Source organism: Peromyscus eremicus, chromosome 4 (genome assembly GCF_949786415.1).
Source record: "Peromyscus eremicus chromosome 4, PerEre_H2_v1, whole genome shotgun sequence".
Lineage (NCBI taxonomy): Eukaryota > Metazoa > Chordata > Mammalia > Rodentia > Cricetidae > Peromyscus > Peromyscus eremicus.
The window spans coordinates 107,152,438-107,178,574 of NC_081419.1; positions in this window are offsets into that span (position 1 = coordinate 107,152,438).

Here is a 26,137-nt window from a genome sequence, read left to right on the forward strand (position 1 = left end):
CTTATCTGTTTGTAGGGAAAGGGTTGCTCTTAGACTTTGGGAGAGAAAGATTGCTAGGACCAGGATGAGAGGTGCTCAGAGGAAATTTCTATGTGTTTCCAGTTTTCAGGGTTTCCTTCCAGAATGTAAAGAACTCAGGGGGGTGAGGTCAATAAAGCAGAGGGCCAAAGAGAGCCATATTTGAACCCAAATAGCAATACCAATGTGGTTGCCAAGGATGAATATAGTCTAGCTTTGGGAGAGAAGGATTGTCTTATAAATGCTGTTAAGTGTGGCAGGAAAAATGAAAACTATGGGGTGATTTCAAAGTCCTTGTTTGAAGGCTCACAGATGTAGTCAACAATTCAGCTGTAAGGATGCTTGCTTCTTGCGGCAATGGATTCATATTTAACAATGGAAAGGAAGGGAGGACATGAGGGTACATCGGTATCTTATCTCCTTTTTAATTCAAATATTTTGAAAATTTCACACTGTATTTACATAATTTCTGCCCTTCCTCTCCCTACTCTAATCCCCCCATGTACTCTGTTCTCTTTGAAAACATGACCTTTCCTTTTTTTAATTTTCTTTTTGCTTTATTTGTTCTTTGTGTCTCTCACATCATGCATCTCGATCCCAATCATTTCCCTGTCCCTTCGTGTTGGCCTTCTGCCCTTGCAGTCCCCCACAAAATAAAGTAGAATTTAAGAGAAAAAAGAAAGAAAATAAAGGAGAAATCTTGTCCTGGAAGCTGTAGTGTGACACAATGAGTCACACGATGAACCCTTTCGTCCATATGTCTTTACTTACCATTGTTCATTACAAAGAGTCACTGGATGTGAGGGCAATCTGGCTGCAGCATCTGTCACCCCTTGGTCTCTAGGGTTGATTGGGCTGATCTGATTGGCGAGGCAGGTGTCCCCGTACTCCCTCACTGCTCCATGTGTGTCCCTCCTGAAGCTGTGGAAGAGGACGACCTTCCCCAAATAGAGGAGGACTGGTCAAGGCTATACGAGTAGCTGTGATCCTGTGATAGAGCCTCCAAACAAGCTCTTCAGATGACCTCTTCTTTAGTTACTGTCATTACACACACACACACACACACACACACACACACACTCCTTGGGGAAATCGATATAGCTTCAGATTATATATCACATCTAAAGATGGGGAGCCAGGATCCACAGATGATCTTGTTTCCTAGACAATAAGGCTGGATTGGTACTATAATGTTAAGTGGAAAGCAATGAGCATGTAGAATATCGCACAATCTGGGTGAAATATGCTTATTATCAGTATCTATACTTACAAAGAGATGTGTTTATAAAAATATGCTTACATAAAATAAATCTACACAGTAGGATTATGGATGACTTTGATTTCTCCTTTGCTTGCCCAATATTTTCTAATTTTTCTCCCGTAAATGTGTCCATTTTAAAAATGATTTTGAAAAATGAAAGCCCAGTTAATTGGGAGGTATATAAAGTAATTTACACAGTTGGTTTCCACTCCACTTCTACTTTTTCTGTTTTGCTGAATGTCCTGATTAAGATACTTTACGGAGGTTTGGTGTAAAACACCAAAGCAGTAATCAGCATGGAGGAACAAGGCTGAATCAATGCAACGTTCTGCCTTGAGTTTCTCTCCTGAAGACTCTGTTCAGCATCATTCTTCTCATTTCCCATCTTGAAAAGTCCTAGTTGTCCCAAATGTTGTGCACAGCAACTTTATAAGGAAATAGAAATTATATTATGTCCATCGAGTCTTGGAAGTCATGACTATTCTCATTCTACAGGACTAAGCTTTTTTCTCACAGCTCACGTGCGTACATGCTTGCTTTCATTCTAGAGATATGGATGCTTTCCAAAGAACCTGCCTTTTATTGCTCCAAGGAATGCTGGTGGTGGGTGGTGTCAGGGTCCCTAAGTTCACATTTGACTCTCCCGATCCACACAGCAAGAAGGCAGCTATATTTGTCTTTGTGGCCATCTGAAGTCTCAGAATGAAGATGACAGAGGTGACTGTCCAGTAACCACGGTCCTTAAGTCCTTACATAATGCCTACTAAGGAAGCAGGAAGAAAAATGATTTCCCCTGAAAACTCACAAAACTTTCAGTAAGGTAAAGATCTTATTCAACAAAATTAAGCAAAAACATTCAAAATGTAGGAAGGAGCTTCTTGAAAAGTGAACTCACACTGCGAAGTGACTGTGTAGAGAGATTATTGAAATTATAATGCTGGAAACAATCCTAAGACATCACTGCATCAATAGTAGGTGCTGGTTTTCCTTTCGACAGCCGGTTGATTGGTACAGATGGTGGTGTCTAGGTTTGCCTTGCATCTGTAATCAGCTGGAGCCTGCTCTGCTTCATGTGGCCTCTTCTAGCAGGCGAATCATATTTCCTTCTCATTGTGAAAGCAAAGGTCCTGGGGTAGTGGAAATGATTAAGGCCTCTTGAGGTGGAGGCTTGGAGTAGGCACAATGCCATTTCTGGAATATTCTATTGGCTAAAAATAAGTCACAAGGCAACTTCAGAATCAAAGGTTGGGGACAAACTCTACTTTTTGATGAAAGTGCAAAGATATACTGCTAAGAGTGTGAGCAGAGAGAACAGAGGATGGAGGATATATATATATATATATATATATATATATATATATATATATATATCTTACAAGATCTTAAGAGTGCTTACTGCTTTAGCAGAGGACCTGGGTTCAGTTCCCCACACCCACATGATGACTCACAATTTTTTCATAACTCTAGTTTGAGGGGATCTGATACCATCATCTGGTCTATGTGGGCACCAGGCACCCACATGGAGGCCAAACACACACATAAAATCAATCTCTTTTAAGAAATAAAAGGGTAGTAATTGTTAGCAGTGCTGATGAATCTGTCTTCTCTTCCTAGTCAGATTGACCACTTACAAGATCTTTAGTCTCTCACTTGATTAGTCACAAAGGAACTACCTAACCACTAAAACATTTGCCTCATGGTCTCTTTGTAGTGTCAGGGCTCATAGAAAGGCAAGTGGAATGGAATAAGATGAAGAAATGGCTAAATTTTCTAGTGAGAACTTTTATTATAAAACGTGACAGAATTTAAAGGCCAGAATGGTTTTAAATTTTTCTATAACTGAACTTTAATAAAATTAGAAGAATGCTAATAATTGTAGCACTAAAAAACACTGGAACTCAGAGATATCAGTGAGTATATACATGACTTTATTTTTTAAAATAATTTATTTAACTTTATTTTATGTTCATTGGTGTGAAGGTGTCAGAACTCCTGGAAATGGAGTTACAAACAGTTGTGAACTGCCATGTGGGTGCTGGGAATTGAACCTGGGTCCTCTGGAAGAGCAGCCAGTGCTCCTAACCACTGAGCCATCTCTCCAGCCTGACTTTCTTTTTTAGGAACCTGACATCCAAGTGTATACAATTAAAAACTCCTGTATATATATGAAACAAATAATTTTAAAAAATTTGGCAAATATTTATTTTTACATCTTATCTACAAACTTATCTGTAAAACAGAAACTATACTCTCTTTGGCTCAAGAAGTAATTCAGTTTTCTTAAACATATTAAGTATTTCCCTTCCAAACTAGCATCTAGATTTATTAGTTATCTCCAAGATTTCTTTGTGGATTAATTGCTGTTTCTGTTTTTGATCCTTGTTATTTCCTTTCCTTTATTTTCTTGTGTTTACTTTAGCTAGCTTTCTAAATAGAATTTTTAAGCTAATTATCACTACACCTACTTTTTCTAAAAATATATCTGTAAGGGTATAAATTTTCTTTTTATCTTTTTGTATATCTCCTATCTTAGGGGTGGTTTCCTGAGATCTGTTTTTCTAATTCATTAAGTCTTTCTTCAGCTGTACCTAGTCTGCAATATAGCCGTTTTGTTATTGTTGTTCAATACTTTATTTTTCAATGTTGAAATTCCTATTTGGCTTAAAAATATATCCTGGAAATGATACATTGAGTAGTCTCTAGGGCATGCACAATTCTTGTTGAATTGTGGTTTGGGAGCAACATTCCTTGTTTAATCTTATCTGTTTTCTGATGAGGCTGCTGCCAGGCTAGATGACAGCATGTAGACTTGGAGTTTATCTGTCAGGCCACTAGATCACAGCCTGCAGTTTCCCAGCTGAGCTACATTTTTCTTTTGATGTTTAATAGCATCGAGGCAGGGCTCTGTTGTGATCATCTCTGAAACCGGCTCACCACTTAAAGAAGGCTAGAAGCAATTCCTTTGTCCTTTGCCTCTTCCAACTCCTCCTTAATCTTTCTCACATCTCTACTCATGCAACTTATTATTTTTCTTTTTCTTAACCCCCTCTAAAACTATACCAAACCAACAAACAAAACAAAAGAAAAATTGCACAAAAAACCATGGATTCTGTTTTGTGTTGGCTAACTACTTCAGGACTTGGGCTCTGCCCTGGAGTGTGGGTCATATACTCAATGTCTTTCCATTGGAAAAAAATTGATATTCCTTCTCCTAGAAGGTATTAATTATAAATTCCTTCTTGGTTAAGAGTGGGACTTTACATCTACTTCCCTTCTCTGTGCTGGAATTTTTTTTTTTTTTTCGAGACAGGGTTTCTCTGTGTAGCTTTACGCCTTTCCTGGGACTCACTTGGTAGCCCAAGCTGGCCTCGAACTCACAGAGATCTGCCTGGCTCTGCCTCTCAAGTGCTGGGATTAAAGGCGTGTGCCACCACCGCCCGGCGTCTGTGCTGGAATTTTGTCTGGCTTAAGCTTGTACAGGTCTTGTGTGAGCTGTCAGGGTTTCTCTGTGTTACAAACCTTGGCTGTCCTGGAACTTGCTCTGTAGACCAGGCTGGCCTCAAACTCACAGAGATCCACCTGCTTCTGCCTCCTAAGTGCTGGGATTAAAGGCATGCACTACCACCACTAGGTATGCACCTTTAATCTTCGCATTGGGAGGCAGAAGAGGTGGACCCCTGTGTGTTAGAGGCCAGCCTGGTCTACATCTCAAGCTCCAAGCCATCCAGGACTATACAGTGAAACACTGTTTCCAGCAAACAAAGAAACAAAAACCTCCATCTACCCCCGAAAAAATACACAATAAAAAACAAAACAAAAATGTCTTTTTTTTTTTTTTTTTAAATCATCTTTCTGACCCCTTTTCCAGAACTGTCCCTGAGCCTTGGGAAAGGAATGAGACAAAAATGCCCCATTCGTGGCTGAAGACTTTGCAGATGCTTTATTCTTTTCAGTCCAACCAGTTGTGAGATTTTTTCATTAACTGCTGTCCATTGCGCAAGGAAAACTTCTCCGACGAGGCCTGAGAACTGCATTGATATAAACAAAGATACCAATTTAGAGGGCACTTTGATACTACATCTGTTTAGCAAAATAATGGTAGTAGGTTTGCTCCTGGGGTTTGGGAGCTCCCCAACCATGGGTTAGTGGCCAGATGTATAGTACCAAAGGACATTTCCTCCTGTGGAGCAGGCTTCAAATCAGAAACCATGAACCTATCTTTTGATCTTCTGACTTAATACGTGAAAAAAGCATTCCAAATCACAAAAGTTGTACAACTATTTTGACAACTATCACTCTTGTTGTTTTTCTTCACAGTTTTCTTCATTTTATTGCATACCTTCAAAAACACCATTCTGAGAGGGAATCTAACAGCTTGTCTGAGGTACTAAGGAAGCCTGAGGTACAAAAGAATTTAAGAATGTCTAGTGTAGATAGAGACGAGAGAACTAGGAACTTGTAACCCAGAATCCCTCTAACACCTAGTGATAAACAGTGGAGAATCAGAAAGGGACTTAGGTAGACAAAGTGACTGCTTTGTGTAAAGACAACTGGTATGTTTTTATCGTTAGAAAACAAGTACTTAAGTCAAGACTAACTTTGTTTATCAAAAAAGAAAAATGAAGTTTACATTCTTTGTGTACCAGGGACTATCGCTCATGAAATATTGAGACATATTATACCAGAAGGTTTTGAAACAAAAAAGAACTGTTTAAAGGAAGGAGTAACCAACCATAGTGAATGCCGATGAGGATGGGCCTGGGTAGAATAAAACGCCACTTAGCTGAATAGGAACGATTTAAGCAAACATAAAAAGGCATGATTCGAGTGGAGAGAAAAGTGGGAGATGAGGAAAAAAAAAAAACCCAAACAAATAAAAACGGCAGTATCACTTTAAGAACCTTTGCTACAATAAAGAGGAGGAGAGAACTTGGAGAGGTTGGAAGGGAATACGGAAGTCTTTCTTCAACATTGGTGATATACATTATACTGAGGGGGTTATCTAAGAACCTGAAAATGCAGAAGAAAGCATGGGTTACTGAAGAAAAGATGGGGCTCATGAAAGTCTTACTTTTAGATTGGACTGAGTCCATTATGACACGAAGCTGGCCAGTGCCATCAAAAGTTTGGGTTTGTTTTCTGATTTGTCTGTCTTCTCAATAAAATGGAAATGCAGCTCATCAGCTCCAATGAGGTATAGAGAGGGGTTGAGCATCATGAGGGCAGGAAAAATAGTTTCGCAGATTATGAGAGAGCAGCTGAGCAACGTCAAAGGATCGTTGGGGTTCTGTTAACGAGCATTTCCCCTATGATAAGAGCAGCCATGGAATGGGCAGAAGTGAGTCGACAGTTTGAATCTTTTTCAGACAGCTATGGAGAGTTGTAGAGACTGGGGAACTGAGAGGAATGATGAAAGTAGCCATAATGACAGTGTGAACAGTACCTTGGCTAATGAAGGGATTGTGTTTAGAAGGCCATGCATATCTAAGTGTGTGAGGTACAGAGGACTGAGGTAGAGAGGAACATCACAGAAGGCTAGAGAGTCCCATGACCAGAACCACAGGGCAGTGAAAGGATCACCCAGAGAGTGAGGAAATGTTGAGACCAAGGGACTGTGGTGGAGAGAAAGATGGTGATCCACCTTCCAAACTCTGCACGAAATGTCCTGGAATGGTGAGAGGGGTCTGAGTATGTGTCTGGTGACTAAGAAGAGGAGGGACACTAAAGAGGAACTGCTGGCACACTCACATTGCTGGGAGGGATGGAGGAATTTTTGGAAGCCACAACCTGAGAAGCAATATAACAGCAAACTATAAAGAGGAGGAAATATGCTAATAAAGATAAAATCTGATATTAAATAGAGCAAATACAAAAATAGAGTAGACAAGATTAAAAAAATAATAAGTTCTTCTATGTGAACTTTCAAAACAAACTATTTTTCTAAGAATAAGAATAAGGAAAAAGAAAAAGAAAGAAAATATACTTATAAATGAATCTAGAATACAGCCAAACCATGATAAGGATATACTTTGCATAATTCTCTGGCAGCAACCTAGTGGAAATCGATGATATTCTAGCAAAATATCAACCAAAACTGACCACAAAGGAAGTAGAAAACCTGAATAGATTATTATACAAATGTATGAAAGAAAAAGCCACTCAAAAAGCCAATAGACTCAATGGTTTTACAGCAGGTTTTTTTCAGCCTTTCCATAAATTGTATAAATAGTCTCAAATATAAAATAAGAGGATAGTTCACATATTCATTTAATGAAGCTATCATCATTTTAATCAAAACACTTACTTTGGGAAGGGGAAACTATAATCAAATTTGATTCATAAAAACCATGAAAATTTTCTAAATAAACTATTACTGAGGATGATTTTTCGAGAGAGTGGAACACAACTGATTTTCAGAAAGCAGTGTGTTCTTTCTCCACTATGATGATAAAATTTACCGTTGCTCTTGAGTAACTCTTGGAGCCATTTTCCATGATAAAAATTCCTCATGTCACTTATGACTGTCCAGGATCATTTCATTTTGTGATCCAAATTTTGAAATGCAGGTCCTGGGGACAGAGCTCAGGTGATCAGTTGGGCACATGCTTTATAAAAAGCTGTAGGGCTTCATATGCATGACTCCCTGGGCTTGACTCCAGCATTGGAAATAAAACAAAACCTCAACAGTCCTCTAAACAGTCCCCAAACTACCTTGTGCTAGGCACTGCATACACACAGATACACACACACACACACACACACACACACACACACACACACACACACACACTTTCAGCAATAAGATAGAATACATCTAAAAGTTCCAGATGTGTGTGATAATCAAAATGCTAAACTCAGAATAACTCCCTTCTTAAGCCATGGCCACCTCCAGATGTCTGCCATGGACAGTAGGCTTTTATTTATCTTCTTTCTGATTCCCTTTCCTCTCCTCATTCACCTCTACTCTGCTGTCATAGGGCACTTTGACCCAGGTTCTTACTCCCTCAGGGTGACAAGACACTCCTGCTCATTGTGCCCCCCAAAAGCTCAGGGGATATTTATTGAGAAATATAGGAAACTATTTTTCTTATAATCTCTTGAAGATGCTTGCTCCAGCAACAGAGATAATTGTTTCAGTTTTACAGCTATTTATACCATCCTCTCCATTAGAACAAGAACTTTGCTGGCTCTTTTTATTACTGAGTGAAAAGATGTGCAAAGAGCTGATTTTGGAGGGTCTGTTGTCTCAATGTTCTCAATTGAGGACATCTATTGAATGTGTCCAGTGTTCAAAATAAAACTCAGTTTTATGTGATGGTAAACTAGGTAGAACTAGTTCTCTGAGGAACTAGTTGACACTACGCAATTATCAACAACAATGGACAGTGAGTACAAGCACAAAGTAATGCTGCAGATTATTGAGTAGGTTACAGAGTTGATGTAAGGGGAAAGGAGAGACAGCTCTGAGCAGGGATAGTCAGACGCAGGAGCTAAGAACAAGAAATTGGAAAAACAGGAGGAAATTTAACTAGGGAGGAAGAATAGGGGGCTAGAGAGAGAGAGAGAGAGAGGGAGGGGGACTAAGTAACACAGGAAAGGCAATCGGGAAATATTATTTTATGTTTACTTAAAATACATATATAATATAAGTATGTTTGTAAACATAAATACATCATGTATACTTCATACAGTGTATACAGTATGTATGTGAAGATATGCTGCTTGGGCTGATAATGCTGTCCACAAGCTCCATAGAACATCCAACAAAACCCCCAGTGCTAGGCAGAGGAAACCTTCCTTTGAGTTGCTGGTCAGAGGAGTTGAGGAGACCCCCAAAACAATACAGGCTATTGTCACTGCTCTTGGTAAGACCCTATTGCTGAAGACACCACACACTTCAGACACGGGACTTGGAGGAGCTGAGCTGGAAGTGTCCCGAAGCCTTTCCCCTGAGGACTGGCTCTCGTTGTAACTGGGGGTGCTATGCAATCTGTCAAGAGAGAAAAGCAATCAACAGTGTGATCCAGCTTTAAAGCTTACCAGCATGGTAAGATATCACCAGTGGTGCAGAAGTGGCACTTATAACTTGGGGACGACCAATAGATGTCTAATTGAACTGAAGGCCTATTTGAAAGGAAGGAATTCATGCCTGGTACTGTAAACCTAAGCAACTACCAGTGACTGGTGAGATCATAGACCCTAGAAATGAACCTTCTACTACACTTTCCCAAATCAGTGGAATTTCTGACTGCATTCTAAATACTTTATCCCTATACCCACAGTAAATATAACTCTCACCCCTCACCAAAGATGTTTCTTTCTGCCTGCAGCAAAGAGCATTACAGAAAGTCTCAAATGGTTAACATGCATAGAACTGATCATGGAGTGCCCAATCCTAATTAATGATTTATATGTCTACAATGTAACCTCTACACTTAAAGCTCAGGAAACCTCTTAGAGGAGGGGTAGAAGATTGTACAAACCAGGGATCAGAACGTGTGCTATGAGATAGCGTCTTTTACATATAACAAGGAAGCTGCACCCATGAAATATCAGCAATATGGTCACCTAAACAAGACCTGCACAAAACAATAGCAGTAGACATGCCAGTGTGGATGGGGGAAATCTCAAGATGAAGAGCTGTAGGCAATTAATGGTCATTAATGAGCGGGATAGAATCGATCAGTCTTCTTCAGGGATGAGCTCTCTTATCAGTTCATCAAACAAATACATATAAGCAACACTAAATGGGCTAAGCAGGCATGTGTGTGCAGGAGTGTGTGTGTGTGTGTGTGTGTGTGTGTGTGTGTGTGTGTGTGTGTGCATAATTATAGAAGGGGTCATAAATTTGGGGAAGAGGACACAGGAGAAGTTGTACTGGGGAGGAGAGGTGGAAATGATATAGACATAGTATCCATATAGGAACTTCTCCAGAGAGTTTTAAAATTTTGGGAAAAAAAGCAAAAGAAATAGATCAGTGGATAACCATGGAACCTGGAGAAGCCTCTGAGAAAGTAAGCCTTTAAAAAACATGTGATTGATTTTGTGTCAGAAAAATATTTTAGGTCTCTCTTGTCAAGTGCACTTCAATGTTTTTCCTCATAGTGCTTGTTTGGTATGGGCCTATTGATTGGCAGCCATACTATTACATACATACTATTACAGTAGACAGCACTACTGGAGGTTGCCAGTAGATGGAGCTATAGATTTTTAGAAATTCTGATTGAGCCTTCCTATGCAACAAAGGTTTCATACCACTACCTAATTTTTTTTGAAACACATATCAAGCACACTAAAAATGTAGTAGGAAATAAACTCCCAGGCATGAAATTCATCCTTCAGGTCACTTCTTTAAGAATAAGTCTTGGGAAAAAAATTAAATGTTTTTTCATGTTTTATTGTAAGGAAAATGCAAAGATCTAGAAAATAACCTTCTCCTTAATAAATAAATATGAATATTGTAGGCACTGAAGAAAAAGGATGGCGACAAGGGATCAAAGTGTAACACTACCATCATGGCACGTGTACTTTTATTCAAAATGGTGATTGCTCGCAAGGGCCTCTGGGATATGGGACTGATGTAATTTTCGGGGGAATTCTGTGTTGTCTCAAAGCTTACATGGTTAATACAGCTCAGGCTGAACAGAAATCAGGTGGAGATGAGGTTAAGGCCCAGACAGCTATCAGCATTAGAGAGACTCTGTCTTCCAGGTCCTGAGGTTCTGACACATGACCTTTGGCCAAGGCGAGTCCACTGGAAGGTGGTGATGACCTGTGAGAGTTGTCCGGAAGTGACACTGAGGAATAGCCATCTCTAACAGCTGCAGCACTGTCACATGGCCCGCGCATTTCCAACAGGCTTGGTGGTGTCCTTGCTTGTTTGAAGGCAGGCCTGTTCTTGCATTTTCCTTATGAGCTCGGTAGGGTTTCTGCTCACTGTCTTCAGTGGGATCATACCACCTACAGACTGCATTAAGTCGACATTAGAGATACACCGTCTCAGACCCAGTTCTTTTGGTTTGGAAGGCGGTCACACCCTTGAAAAATAACTGAGTTACTACTAACAAGAACAGTACTTTAAGGGTGGCTTTGTTTGGAATTGAAAATATTCCCCGTCTCTTCCTCTCTCCACTGTGATGTCTACTTACAGTCTAGGAATTGAAATGTTGTATTCTGGAGTTTGGTGCTCTGTGGTTGGGCACAAGGGCCACAGATGTCACATTCTATAAAAATCTTGTTCATCACCGAAGTGGGAAATATTAAACTATTACTCCTAGGTGAAATAGAGTTAGTTCCTTGCAAGATTCTGTTGACCAGTTAATAATATAACTTCGTTTATTGTGTCTGCTCTCTTATTTAGTATATATTGTTGATCTACTGATATTGAGCTCTTGGTCAACAGCACTATAACTTATACCAGAATGAACTTAACATAAATATGTTTTTCTGGAAGGCCTAACTGTATACCTACAGCTAGAAACACTAATTCCAGCACACTGTTCAGGTGTCATCCTAAAATAAGAGAATTAATAACCAAAAGAATAAAAATGCAGACAGCCCGGCAATCACTAACTGTGGAAAGCATGTTTGTCTATGGCATGCGAGCCGAGACAGGAAGTTAGAGCGTATGTCCTCGAGACTAGGAGTCAGGTGGACTTCCTGTCAGACAGATAGATAAGGAGGGGACCTGGCTGGGTAATAAAGATGGAGAATTGCCAAGGGGGCCAGCTTCTTTCTCACCCTCCTGACTCGATGCGAAAGCCCCGCAGCCTCAGAGTCTCCCACCAACATGCCCCCTGCTGATGGACTGGCTCAACCAGACCAAGGCCAGATCGGGACATGGCACAAGACAGCTTCAGACTGACCACCCCAAATTAGGGGAGCCACTCTTCCAAGGCTTTAAAAGGCCCCGCCCGTGAGGAGAGACTGGATCTTTTGGCTTTTCTAGTCTCCTCACCCCACGCATGCCTTTCTTCGTCTGCTGCTCCTGTTTGCAGGGCGGGAGGTTTCTCTGCCGCCACCCTGTTACGCTCCAGATTTCCCCGGCCTTTTAAGTCCGTAAATTGCAGAGAAAATGAACCCAATGGACGCCTAGAATGCTAGACTGTATCATTTTGGGGAACCCGATCAAGACCCCTAGACTATGTCATGCCAATCTTTTACCTCAACTAGGAACAGGCAGATCAATTGATTCAAATATTTGACTGCTCTGCAAATAGCCACACAGAGTCATACGAATACTGAGGTTTTTGTCTGTTCGTTTTGCTTTTTCTCTTTGATTGAGGTCTCACTGTGTAGCCCTGGCTGGCCTGAAACTCACACCATGTAGATCAAGCTGGCCTCAAGCTCCACCTGCCTCTGCCTTCCGAGTGCTGGGATTAAAGCTGTGTGCCACCATGCCCGCTTTAAATGCTGTTTTGATTCTGGGGTTGCTAATACATTTAACAAGCACTTAACTTGAAAATATATTTGCATGCTGTGGATAGCGGAGGTTGATACCCTGCGGGTCAGTGTTCTGTCTAGGTTGGTGACATTGGAGTTTCAGTTTTACAGTACTGTCATGACAAACCATTAATGCTCTTCACCTCTTTTTGAAACAGATGTGACTACTGGGACTCTGGCGGGTTGGGAATAGGGTACACGGTTCCAGGACACAGTCAGGAGTAAAACTGAGGTTCCCAGGGTGCGGCCCAGGGCTTTTTCAGTCATGTCAGGTGACTTCCACTGGAGCCCTGTGTTTCTCAGTTCTCCCAACGTTGTCTTGGAGGAATCCACAATGAGGGCACCAGCACTGGGGTGGGACGGGGCACCCAGAAGCCTTCCACTCACACACTGATTTCAGCTCAAGGAACCTTTGGAATTTAAAATGTGACTTGCTCCTTTTAAAAATGCAAACAGTAAGACACTGAGCAAACCAAGTGGTTAATTAGGTGTATGAGTGTTCATTAATAAACCATATGAGTTAGCCATGGGGAAACTAAGCTCAGACATACAGTGGTTTGAGGACTCTCTCTTAGTAACACAGGCGAAACGAAGCTATGGGATTCCTTAGGAGTCCAATCAACTCAAAGAGAAACTTGCTTCAGGGCCTGCAGCATTCCCACAGAGGAGAAGGCCTCCCAGCCAGCAAATGACCAAGACAAGAGGAAGGCACTGGGAAAACCGGCCTGTCAAAGCCCAGGACTCCTTTCTGTCTTGTAGCTCACATCCTTTTGCATAAGCCCCTCTGGGATTTCCTCTCCAGCTTGGTAGCTGCTGATCACACCACATTTCTCTTTGATTCTTACCCTGTTTTCTTCCATGGGACTTGCCCTCTTTTGCCCTGGGCTTCTCTGTTTGGCATTTACACCTGTTTCATCTTGGTTGGTCATCCAATGTTTGACTTTTCTTCTCTGTTCTTTGGAGAAAAATAAATACTTCTTTGGCAGTAAATTCTGTAATTCATTTTCTGAGTTATTTCTTAGTGATTCCCCTCCTGAGATTAAGAAATGTGTGTGTGATATACATTTTAAAATGCTTAATTTCTCGCCAGGCGGTGGTAGTGCACGCCTTTAATCCCAGCACTCGGGAGGCAGAGGCAGGTGGATATCTGTGAGTTCGAGGCTAGCCTGGTCTACAAGTTCCAGGAAAGGCACAAAGCTACACAGAGAAACCCTGTCTTAAAAAAAAAAAAGAAAAAAAATGCTTAATTTCTCTAGATGGAAATACTAAGCATTGCTGCCAAGGGATAACTCTGTGCCCAACAGTTATTGCAGCAGCTAAGGACCATATTATGCACTGGTGTGCCTGCTGTGGTTCTGGTATGTATATGTTCCTCAGTAATACACACGAATAGCATTTATTTCTGCTCATGGATAAGGAATTATATTGATACCTGGGAAATCAGGTCCTCTCTTGGGGATCTTGGTCTCATTAATAAAATAATTAAGTCATGGATTCAAACAGAAGCTCAAGGACAATTTTATCACAGTTTAAAAGAAAAACAAACAAACAAACAAACAAACAAACAGGCAAGCTGTAAATCTCAGCAACTTCCCAGAAGAGGAAAAACGGAGGAGAGAGGAAAAGCTAAGCTATTTGAGTTACTGGCATGGAGGTCTGATGCATGGCACACAAGCAGACACGTGATAGGAAAACAGTGCTTTGAGAAAGAGCAAGAAAGCCCAAAGTATCAGAAAAAGCATATTGAGGTTCTAGCCAGTATCCAAAAGTAAGATAAGGAAATGGCAACAAAACAAAACAAAAAATACAAGAAAAAAAGGAAAGAAAGAAAAGGAAAAGGAAAAAGAGAGAGAGAGAGAGAGAGAGAGAGAGAGAGAGAGAGAGAGAGAGAGAGAGAGAAAGAAAGGAAAATTGCTTAGAAAGATGAGCAGACCCAGCCAAACCTCATGGCTGCTGGGCTTAAAGCATAGTGTCTCAGTGAAGGGATAATTATTCCACCTATTTAGCATATGTTAAGGTGAACCTGTGTTCCTAGTAATGGTCCCTCAGACAGGTCATTGACCTTGTCCAAATGGAGATTGGACAACTCAGGCCAGAGATTCTCTTCTCTTGACCAGAAGGAATTTTACCAATATGAAAGTTACAAAGTAATAAGCAGTTAGTTACAGGTGATCTGGTTAATTTTTGTCAACTTGACACAAACCTAGACATAACTGGGAGAATGTTGATTGAGGAACTGTCTCCATGAGATTGGCCTGTGGACATGTCTGTGGGGCATTTTTATTGATTGGTAATTGATGTGAGAGGGCCCAGCCCATCGTGGGCAGTTGGTCCTGGCTGAGGACCAGTGAGTAAAATTTCTCCATGGTCTCTGTTTCAGTTCCTGCCTCTAGATTCCTGCCTTTATTTCCAGTGATAATGAACTATAACTTGTAAGCCAAATAAATCCTCTCCTCCCATGGGCTGGTTTTGGTCAGTGGTTTATCCCAGCAGCAGAAATCAAATTAGGAAACCAGGTCAATGTTTCCAGACCCTCTTAGACCAGAGTTCCACATGACACCAGTCCATGCACAATTTGCTTCAGTTTTACCATCCTAGAATTACAGAATATTTTTATTTTATTTAGTGCATCTTTGCTTTTAAAGACTAACAGAAACTCCTCTTCCCAATATTTGATGATTTGTTCTCTGCTTTAATATACTTTTTGAATCTAAAAAGCAGCCTAAGTTTCTTGCAGGGATTTTAGAAAATCCAAAGAAGCCAAGGAGAGAAAATGAAGCCGCCTACAGTATTTCCTCAGAGATGATCACTCTTGGCATTTATGTTGTATTTTACATGCCATTTCTCTAGAAATCATCTATCGTAGTGATAGGGAAATATTGGGGTATCTCTGGGGGGTGATGAGGCCTTTCTGAGACTTACATTTATCTCGAAAGGTTAACTAGGGTCCTAGAAATGCAGTGGCCACCAACGCTACTCAAGTGGCCTTTGGGTTCTTGTTTCATGAATTTAAGGAATGCGGTCTTGGTAGCATAGAAGGTGAGTTTCAGAAGAAATTTTATGAGAAGGACCTTAAAAGAGAGAAAGGAGTCAAGCTCTTGCACAGGGGGAGGGGTCCCCTGGAATAGGTTACCCTTTGAGTGTCAATGCTTTGGAGTGAATAAAGCTCTACTGGATGGAGGCATGGACGGGGAATGAGCTGGAAAGTCCAGTTCCCATTCCAGGTGCCCAAGGACTTGCAGTTTCAGTCACACCCTCCTTGTGGCTTCCTGGAAAGGGTGCTGTTTAGAGGAAAAGGTAAGAGAGCTCCCTCTGGCATCTCTGGCCTCTGGCAAGGATGGAATTACCAACAGGTACAAGGACAATCCAGTTTTCAGCCAGGTTATTTTTCTTTGGAGTCTTTTTACCTGAACTGCCTAGCTAATTTATACCCTACTACTCACATCAATACATATTCTCTCTCTCTCTCTCTCTCTCTCTCTCTCTCTCTCTCTCTCTCTCTCTCTCTCTCTCTCTCTCACACACACACACACACACACACACACACACACACACACACACTCACCCCTGTTTTATAATCAGAAAACAAGAATTATTAGAGTGTGCTAATTTTTGCATAGAGATATGATTGCTCACATTATTAAACATTGTCTGTAATGATTTGCACGTGTAATGCTCCTCAAAGAGGCTCACATAGTGACTGGTTGGCCATCAGCTGGTGGTACTATGATGGAAGGGTCTGAAAACTTTAAGAGGAGGAGGTAAGTCTCTTGGCCATATCCTTAGGGACTGTATCTTGCTCTCTCTCTCCCTCCCTCCCTCCCTCCCTCCCTGTCTCTCTTCCTTGCTCTTCACTCACCTTCCATCTACTATGAGATGGGTACTCTCTGTCACCATGATGCTAGTTCTCACCAAAGGGTCAGAAGCAACAGAGCCAAGAACAGTGCACAGAAATCTCTAAAGCCCATGAGTCAAAATATATCCTTCCCTTAAGGTGCATAAGGCAGGCATGCCCACACACAAACAAAAACTCACCAGTATGATTTGAATCTGAATGATCTGCTAAAGGCTGATGATTTGAATACTTGGTCTTCAGCTGGTGGGGTTGTTTTGGGAAGCTGTGGAAACTGTGGGAGGTGGGATATGGTTGGAGGAAGTAGGTAATGAGTGGGGTGGGGTCCTTTAGGGCAAATTATCCCTGGCCCTTCTTATCTTGTGCTTTGTTTCCTAGTTAGCCATGAAGTGAAGGACTGTTGCATGTTTCTGCTACCATGATGTGTTGTCCAGGCATATAGTTGTGGTAATATTTTCTTTGTGTACCCCAATAAAGCTAATCTGAGGATCAGATACATAGAAGTCATAGAAGACATCTGAGGATCAGATACATAGAAGTCATAGAACATAGAAGTCAGACAATGGTAGCGCACACCTTTAATCTTAGCGTTCAGGAGGCAGAGATTCATTCGGATCTCTGTGAGTTCAAGGCCACACTGGGAACAGAGTCAGGCGTGGTGGCACATGCCTTTAATCCCAGCACTAACTTTGGAGGTCTGGAGGTCTGTACAGATAGACAGGAAGTGATGTAGCTGTGTGGAGAGAGGAAGTAAGAGGGCAGGGACAGAAAGGCAGATAGGCGTGGGTATACAGAGGAGGTCTCTCTTTGGCTGAGGATTTCCTAGCGGTAAGAACATGGCTGACTTCTTTCTGCTTCCCTGATCTCTCAGTTTTTACCCCAATATCTGGCTCTAGTTTTTTTTTTTTTTTTATTAATAAGAATGTTTAGCAATTTGCCTTATACATAGTGTCAAGCGACTGTGAACTGAACCATTGAAAATCCTGGGTAAGAGGAAAGCCATTCTTCCTTGAACCGTTTCTGTCAGGTTTTTGGTCACAACAGTGGAAAGTGACCAAACACCAACTCACAGACTTTCATACAAGAGTAAACCAAAGAGTATGGAACAGCATTACATTATTTGAATTGATCATATTTGTTTATATAAGCCAAATCTTCGTTTTTTGAAATCCTTCTCATTAGGAAGGAGAATAACATTGCTGTTTTTCTCCTTTATCTGGTTTACTCATGAGAAGCTCATACGGCACATAATCCCACTCTTTTATAGTAGTTGAGTGTCTACTTCCAACCTGCACCTCTGTTGTGTGCTCTCTTGACTTCTGCAATGTTTCCCTTTGGGTTTGGATATAGATATGTTTTGTATATCATGCCCAGGACTCAATGGCCTCTTTTACCTGGGAGTTACGACTCTCCTCTCAGGAGCCTTACACGGTGCCCACTGGTGTCCTTGCAGGTGTCTTTGATGCCTCAAGCATTTCCTTCATCTGTTTTAGCTCCTCTCCCTTTTGAGATTTCTTTGGCAAAATTCCCCAGCTGTCCCTTCTGCCTTTGCTGTCACTCCTGTGTGGTGCCCATCCAGCCAAGATCCTTGCATATTGGGGGTTTTTGGCTCTTGGATTGAATTTATAGTTTTTTCCCTTCTGATTACTCTCACATTTCACAAGGATATTATTTGCACATATTCTGGAGTCTTATTTGTTTTGTCTTTTATTGCTGTTTCTACATGTTCCTTAGTTCACTTGTGACACATGTTGGCTTTCTGTACATGTTTGGTAAACATTCTATGACTTATCTATGTTATCTGAGAGCCCTGTTTATTGTAAAAATCTAGTTCAGCCTGTTTTCAGAAATTCCCAAGTAGGATATTCTTCTTTTGGCCTGAGAAGTCGTGATTTGAAAACCCTAGGTTTGAAATGATCCAAAATCTGAAAGTTTTAGCTTAAATATAATATTGCAAGTGGAAAAGTCTACACTATGAAACTTCGTTTCATGCACAGAGCTGTTAAAAATGTTTCATAAAATTAGCCTCGAGCCATGTATATGAGGTATATGTGAATTTCATTTTATGCTGGGGTCCCATCATTATGGATTTTCAAATATTCCCAGATCTGAAAATCTCTGACAACAAAACTCTGTTGTATTAAGGATTTCATGTAAGAGACCCTCAACCCATAGCAGGGTGTCCTGCTCTGAGTTCCCGACTATGTGGGATCAAACCCTTCTTTAGGTCTAACACAGATGTGTATCTTGCTTCATGCTCAGTTTAGGGAGCATGGGGAAGAGAAGATGGAGGGTACCTGAGTGCTCTGTGGGTTCCCCCTACTGTCTCATCTATGGATTTTTTGGAGTACTCTGGAGACTTTGTACCTTGTACAATGGCTCTCCCCATGAACATGTATTCTGAAGGTTTTATTTTTCATTTTTAGTTTTTGAGATAGGGTCTCATGATATAGGAGATATTAGTCTTGAACTCTCAATCTTCCTCTGTCAGCTTCTTGAGTGTTAAAATTGTGTGCATATATGATCGTGCCAAGCTTAAAGATACGAGTGTTATCACTCTCCAGCAAACTCATTTAAGACAATGACATTTATACTTTTACAAATTGCATTTGTAGTCCATAGAGTTAGAAACAACATTAGCTATTCTTGGAAAATGAAGGACTATAATTAAGTCTTGATATGTTTTCCTCTTGAGGTGAATATTCATTGCATTAACTGTTACTTGATGTCAGGTACATTTAAATGCTATGAAAATATTTAAATAAATGCTGATGAATTATTGTGAAAGGTAAGTTTGAGTGCACCAATAGCTAGTTATTCTCAAAGGATAATTCTCCACAATAGATTCAGTTGTCCATACAAGTTAATTGTGTGAAATTCTGGTTTTAACTTGAAATGTTAATGTATTTAATGGAATTTTAATGCTGTTTTCTGGGCCCGTGGAAGTCTGTACAAGAAAGTGAAAATTATTAACAGTTAATCTATCATTCAAATGCTTTTCTCATCCATGTATCACCGTGTCTCTAATTTCAAGAAAAAAGATGAGAAAATTAGTTTTGTGAACCTTTGTGTACATTTATAAAGTGATATCCTTATCCATTGAATGCAATAGTCTTAACGCTTAATTTTTGGTACTGAGCCTGTGGGTGTTTGTCTTACAGTGCTGTGACTGTTTTCTAACACAGTAGGAGCACCTTGCCTGATCTGTTTTGTGGTTAATGCCCACATGTTCTTTTTGGGTACTCGAGTATGTACTTGTAAAGTGTATTACATGGTACTGGCTAGCTCCTGTGCTGATCTCTGACTTTTGGTGAGTTCACAGAGTAACCCTCCCTTAGTGTACATTCAGTTACACAAGAGAAGCCATGATTTGAAAATGTTCAGGGAAAGTTTGAGAAAGAACTCATTTTATAGGCCAGGGACAGAGCTTAGTGGTGACATACTTTCCTTGAATGTGTGTGAGGCCCTGGACTTGATCTCAGAACTGAAATAAAATTGGACAGACCAGAACAACACAACATAACACAACACAACACAAAACAACACAAAGCTAACCAAGCAAACCAACAAACTCAAACCGCTTAGACTCAACCCAACTCAACCTAATCCAAACCAAAAAGCACTTAAGTTTTAAGTGTCTTTCTGAGTAGGGTAAGGAAAGTATGTGTTACCACATTCTATCCCAGCTGGGATGTAGATCATTTCTTTATCCATCATGTCCACACTGTATACTACTTGCTCTGTGGCAATCAAGAGAGGAGACCATAATCACATACCCTCTAATACAATATATTGTTATAACTATCCCATTTCATTATAGTTACTGCTGTCAATCACTTATGGCAAATTTGTAAATTAAACTTTATTATAAATGTTATTATAAATATGTACATATAGGAGAAGCATAGGAGAGGTAGGGTTTAGTGCTGTTTGTGGTTTCAGACCCACTGGGAATCTTGAAACAGATCCTCTGTGGATAAGGGAGACTGCATTTCTGTTGACACATAAGACTGGGTTTTGAGAATGGTCGGGAAATTTGGTCTTTTACTCTGGGTTCCAATGCTGCTCTTGGCAGAGACTCCCGTTTGGGGGACCGTGGCCACTCTCAGCATCCTGCCACTGCCACTGCTGCTGCTGCTGCTGCCACCTTGCCAGCAATAATCCCAGCTTGGCTTCATCCTGGAATTCTGCCCCACCCCCGACTTCCCCTGGATGCTAGTGAGGACCACGTAGCCGCCTAGCCTTTGTCGGAGACAGGCTCGGCTTGCTCTGCCTACAGGCTCGTTTTCTGCAGGTGTATACTTCAGCTGCCTGTTTCCTTTCCTCTCACGCTTGCTGCACTGCCCCATCACTCTTCATTTACAAAACACAATTCAAAGCAAAAATCATTACTAACATCACAACCGTGACCGTACAATGTTAAGCTACGCATGAAGCCTTTCTTAGTGTGAGGCCTGAGGAGCTGCTCAGGTCACGGATCTTCAGAGCCAGCTCTGACAGGAAGGTTGAAGTGGGACTCCAATTTTCCATACTGCATGATCTCTTGAAGAAAGGCAATGCTACTTTAGGAATCAGCGCTTATGGGGACTGCAGTGTGCTTGTGCCTGAGTTGACCTAACCTACTCTGTTTTCCAGCTGGACACAGGCCAGGTTCTGTGAGTATTGAGAGGGGTAACCTTAATACAGTGTTACCTTGGTCCTTAGGGCTCAGAATTTCAACTCTCTTCTCTTTTTCTTTTTCTTGAAATAGGGTTTCACTCTAGCCCAGGCTAGCTTGGAACTCACTGCTCCAGACCAGGCTTACATGCGCTTTTTCAGTCCTTCTGTCTCAGAGCCGTAGGTGCTTGGATTACAGGTCTGTTCCATCATAACTGCCTTAAACCTCTTCTACAAGTGTAAGCATCACCTTTGTAACTTGGAATGTAAAGTTTACATCATTCAGGAAATGCTAAAGAATGTGCATAAATTCAGACCATCTTCCATGGTAAGCATCAGGGCCTCAGAAGTGTAAATTCTATTCAGCTTCTCAGTTCTGATTCATGAGCTGGTCTCCAGGAGGGCTGAGGTCAATTATTGACCACTTTTCTTCCATTTCCTGCTTCTGTGTGTCTTGTGTGTAGGCATCTGCAGGCTGTCTTATTGAATTATCTGAATGTAACAACAGATACCTTGTGAAAATGTTCAAAATCGTGAAACTCAGCTTCAGGTGTCATGTTGATCTGAAAACCCATCCACATCTGTCTGCTACCACTTAACCTAATTTTGGAAGAGAAATCTCTCAACATCTCTTTGTTCTCCAGATAAGAAACAAAAAGACCAGCTTGTTTAAGTATTTTCTTAACTTTTTCTTTTAAGTGATGAAAGAATATGAGTGTTCCTCATCACTTATCTTCAAACATACACTATGCTATGCTCCAGTTCAGTAGCCCACACACTGTAGAATGTATACCACAGAATGCTTGTACTGTCATTGGAGGACAAAATCACAGCCAGTTAGCAAGTGACCTCAGGTTCTCTGTGTGCACATAGGTCTTTACTTGATTGTCTAATTATGTCTTGTTTGTTGGAGATGGTTTCATATAAACATATTTGGCAAGCTTGATTTTTCTGCCAGACTGAAGAGATTCAAACTTACCTTAGACATTTAAACAACTTTCACTTTCTAGGTATCTGTGATGAACATAGAATATTGGCTCTGGGAAGGGAATACAAACAACATAAGCTGAACATGTGTGTGCATTCATTGTTTCTCTGCACTGGACATTAGACAAACTTGAATTTTCCATCATCACACACAGAGAGCACACTATTATTAAAAACAATCACTCCAAAAAGTGCTTCTATGGGGTTAAGATCTGTTATCTCCAAAAACCCCTGTGTTACTAGTTGTGACTGTGGAGAACATGAGACCCAGGTCTGCACAAAGAGAAGACCACATGTTGAAAGTTTGATGGGAAAGATCCATTTTCTGATTGGACACTTTGTTTTGAATTTCTTGTTGAAATAATTGTTTTGGATAAAGAACCCCCTTATGTCTATTCATCGTTGCCGACAATTTAAAATTATTTTCCTTTAAACCTCATCTTTTATATTTAAAAAATGATGAAACACTTATTGGTCTTTGAAACCAAGGGAATAAACATGAGTCTTTCATCTCTGGGGACTTTGGTTTAAATCTGGCTCAGCTTAAACTAAAGCAAGTTTGAGCTTGTTACCTGTGCTTCTCCAAGCTTTCAGAGTGAGCAATAATTACAACCAACTCAAAATCCTCCAAAACACACAAGGACAGAAACAACACTTCATTATAACCAGGAAGGATGTGCGTATATATTCATATATGCACATATCTACATCTGTATCTTTATATAGGAAGTCATTACATTGCGGCTTTGATCAGAAGAAAAATAATTACAGCTCCAGCTTCTGTTACAAGCTTTGGAACATGGAACAGAGTGTTTGGGGTGTTGCCCTTCATAGCAGTGTGATGGGGAGGAAGAGAACCTTGGGATGTTAGGAGTCACCCTGCTCCTCCTTGGAAAGGCAGCTCCTTACCCCTCTCATCCTCACCCTACAGGAAATCTATTATTCCCTCCCCCCCAAGGGTTTCTCTGTGTAGCTTTGCGCTTTTCCTGGAACTCACAGAGCTCTACCTGGCTCTGCCTTCCAAGTGCTGGGATTAAAGGCATGCACCACCACTGCCTGGCAGGACATCTATTCTTACTGCTTATCAGCTCCCTGCTTGGTGACTCCTGTCCTTCATGTCCCTTGAGTTCCAGAGAACACTTACATTTTAATGAGATTTGTAGACTGTGGCTGAAGAATGAAGTCTTAGAGGCAAACATTTGCTGGGCAGGAATGAGTTATACTGCCCTCAGGAGAGGGTCTCTAAATCTTACTGGATTCACATTGGAATTCAGTGTTTTGTAGTGTGGCTCAAGAGGCTACTGGGGACAGTCAAGTACTATTCTCATCCACTCCATTCTTTCAAAAAATAAAATGACTAGTTTTTCTTGAAGGGCGCAGAGCATCCTGGTGCTTCTGGGGCAGTGTTTTTGCTCCATGGAGTGGTTTGCAGAACAATTACTAACTTTGTTGTATGCCCAAGTCCCTGGGAGGGGGGTTCTTCATCTTATTCTGGTGATCTAGATCTCATGCTCAACTCTTAGCATGAGTCTGTTTGCTCTGCCTTCCATTTTTTTAAATAACCTTTGTGGTGATTTTGTCCCAACAGGCATCCTGTTGATGGAAATGTCTTAGATGCTTCTTGAATGGAGCTTTAGGTACCTCCCTTGTGTGAGTGCAGGATAAACCTTAGGAGTATGGGAAAACTTGCTGTTATTCTCAGTACCATTACATATCAGCAGCAAAGAATATAAAACTTATTTTTGGGTCATGCACTTGTGTAAACAGTAGATGAGAGAAACAGAAGGAAGACCAGAGGCCTCTAAGGGTGTCCAGTTCTTAAATGACCTGATACTCTGTCTGCTCAGAGATAATCAGGCTCAAAACAGTAACTCTTCACTACTGAAAGTCTGTGAAAATAGAGATGTTCATTTACTAATCTACAATAAGAAACATAGCTGTAGTTGGGCATGGTGTGCTGAGTGCTTTAATTCCAGCATCCAGCATCCAGGAAGCAGAAGCAGACAGATCTCTGAGTTTAAGACTAGCCTGAACAGCCAGAAAAACCAGATAGTCAGAGAAACCCTGCCTTGAGAAAACAAACAAACAAACAAACAAACAAACAAACAAACAAAGGTGTTCGTTGTCACATGGGATGATGGGATACTGAGACTACCAGGATACTCACCATCAAGCTTTCTCTCACTGTATAAAACCACTCTCACATAGTCCAGAAATGTTTGTCTGCCGAGGGTGAGCACCCTCTCTTTCTCTGTAACTGACTGGGTGAGAAATTAGAAGAGTGTGTGGGGAACAGAGATCAGAACAAGTGGAGCTAGATAAGAAAAAGATCACTACCAATAGCTGTCCAAGGTATGCACAGCACAGGCAGCCTCGTGACCAGGCATACAGAACAGTCTGCTGACTGGCTTCGTGTTCCATCACTTCTACGCCAGGAGTGACTAACCAGAATCACATCAGCTCCAGTGAGCAGAACTTCCTCTAAGCATGGACTGTGGATTGTTTGACATTGCCATTATCTTTCCTGACTAATCAGTCTCTAACTTAACAGATATTGACCCTTCGACTGTGCTCATGTGGTCAAGCCTTTAGACATTGACTCTTCAATTGTGCTCACATGTTCTAGGTTGCTATGGTTAAGCAACCTATGCTTCGGCCTGAAAGCCAGTAAGGTGACTTTGTTCTATGTACTGTGTCATGTTGCCTTTATATTTCTCTTGAAAGGAGACTTCTCTATGTTCTTAGGGATATCCTACTTAGCTCAGTTATTTGCTAGGGCAAACAAAGCTGATTTACAAACATCAATAAGCATTTTAGAAACTTTTTATTGCTCTTTGTGGATTTCACATGAGGTGAGGATTTCACCTCACCCCCAAAATGGAATAAAAACTTTAAAAATGATCTCATTGTGGAAGCTATAATGTGTCATAGTAAGTGACACAGTATGCCCTTTAGTCCATACCTGTTTACTTGGAAATGTTCACTGCAATGAGTCATTGGTTTGGTTAGAGGCCTCTGGCTTCTGCTACCTTATCAATACTGGATGCTCACTGGGACTCCTCTTGAATATCCTGTTGCTGCCCCGTGTCTTGGAGAGCCTGCCCCTTTGGATCTGCAGAACTGGCCCCTTCACATGCTCCAGCAGTTCATAGATGGGGTTGATGTTGGGATGGGCCAACTCATGGCCCTGGATTTGGACCTGGGTGGTAGCTAAGTTGGTCAGCCCACCAGCTCTCCAGCATCCTCACCACCAAGGTGAGCTCTCCAGCACTGCCCTGGCAAAGCTCACCCAACGCCTTAGGCAGCAAAGGGTGGGGCCGTTTCTCAGGCTCTTATGCCCTTTGAGCTCCTGAGGCCAGCTCTGCTGCCTGCCACAGGTGGAGTGGGGCAAGGGCTGGGGAGGCATCTTTTCCTTGTCCACACCACCACGTGGCAGATGAGGGAGAGGGACGGGACCAGCTCTCTCACTCTCCCACTCTCTCGGCCAGCACCTGCCAATAGGGTCAGCTCAACGTGCTGCCAGGCAAGGTTCAGGACCAGCTCTCCAGAGTGCTGCAGCTGGTATCAATAAATATTTAAAAATTATCCATTTTGGGGGCTGGAGAGATGGCTCAGAGGTTAAGAGCACTGGCTGTTCTTCCAGAGGTCCTGAGTTCAGTTCTCAGCAACCACATGATGGTTCACAAACATCTGTAATGAAATCTGGTACCCTCTTCTGGACTGCAGGAATGCAGGCAGAACACTGTATACACAATAAATAAATATTAAAAGAAATTATCCATTATATACAATGTAGTATAGGGGTAGAACTTTTAGTGTAAATGTTTTACATAAAGTACTTTGAAATCTAACTTTTCTAAAGAAAACACTCATGCATTAATCCTTTTAATGAATTAAACTAAAATATTTCCTGATGGTTG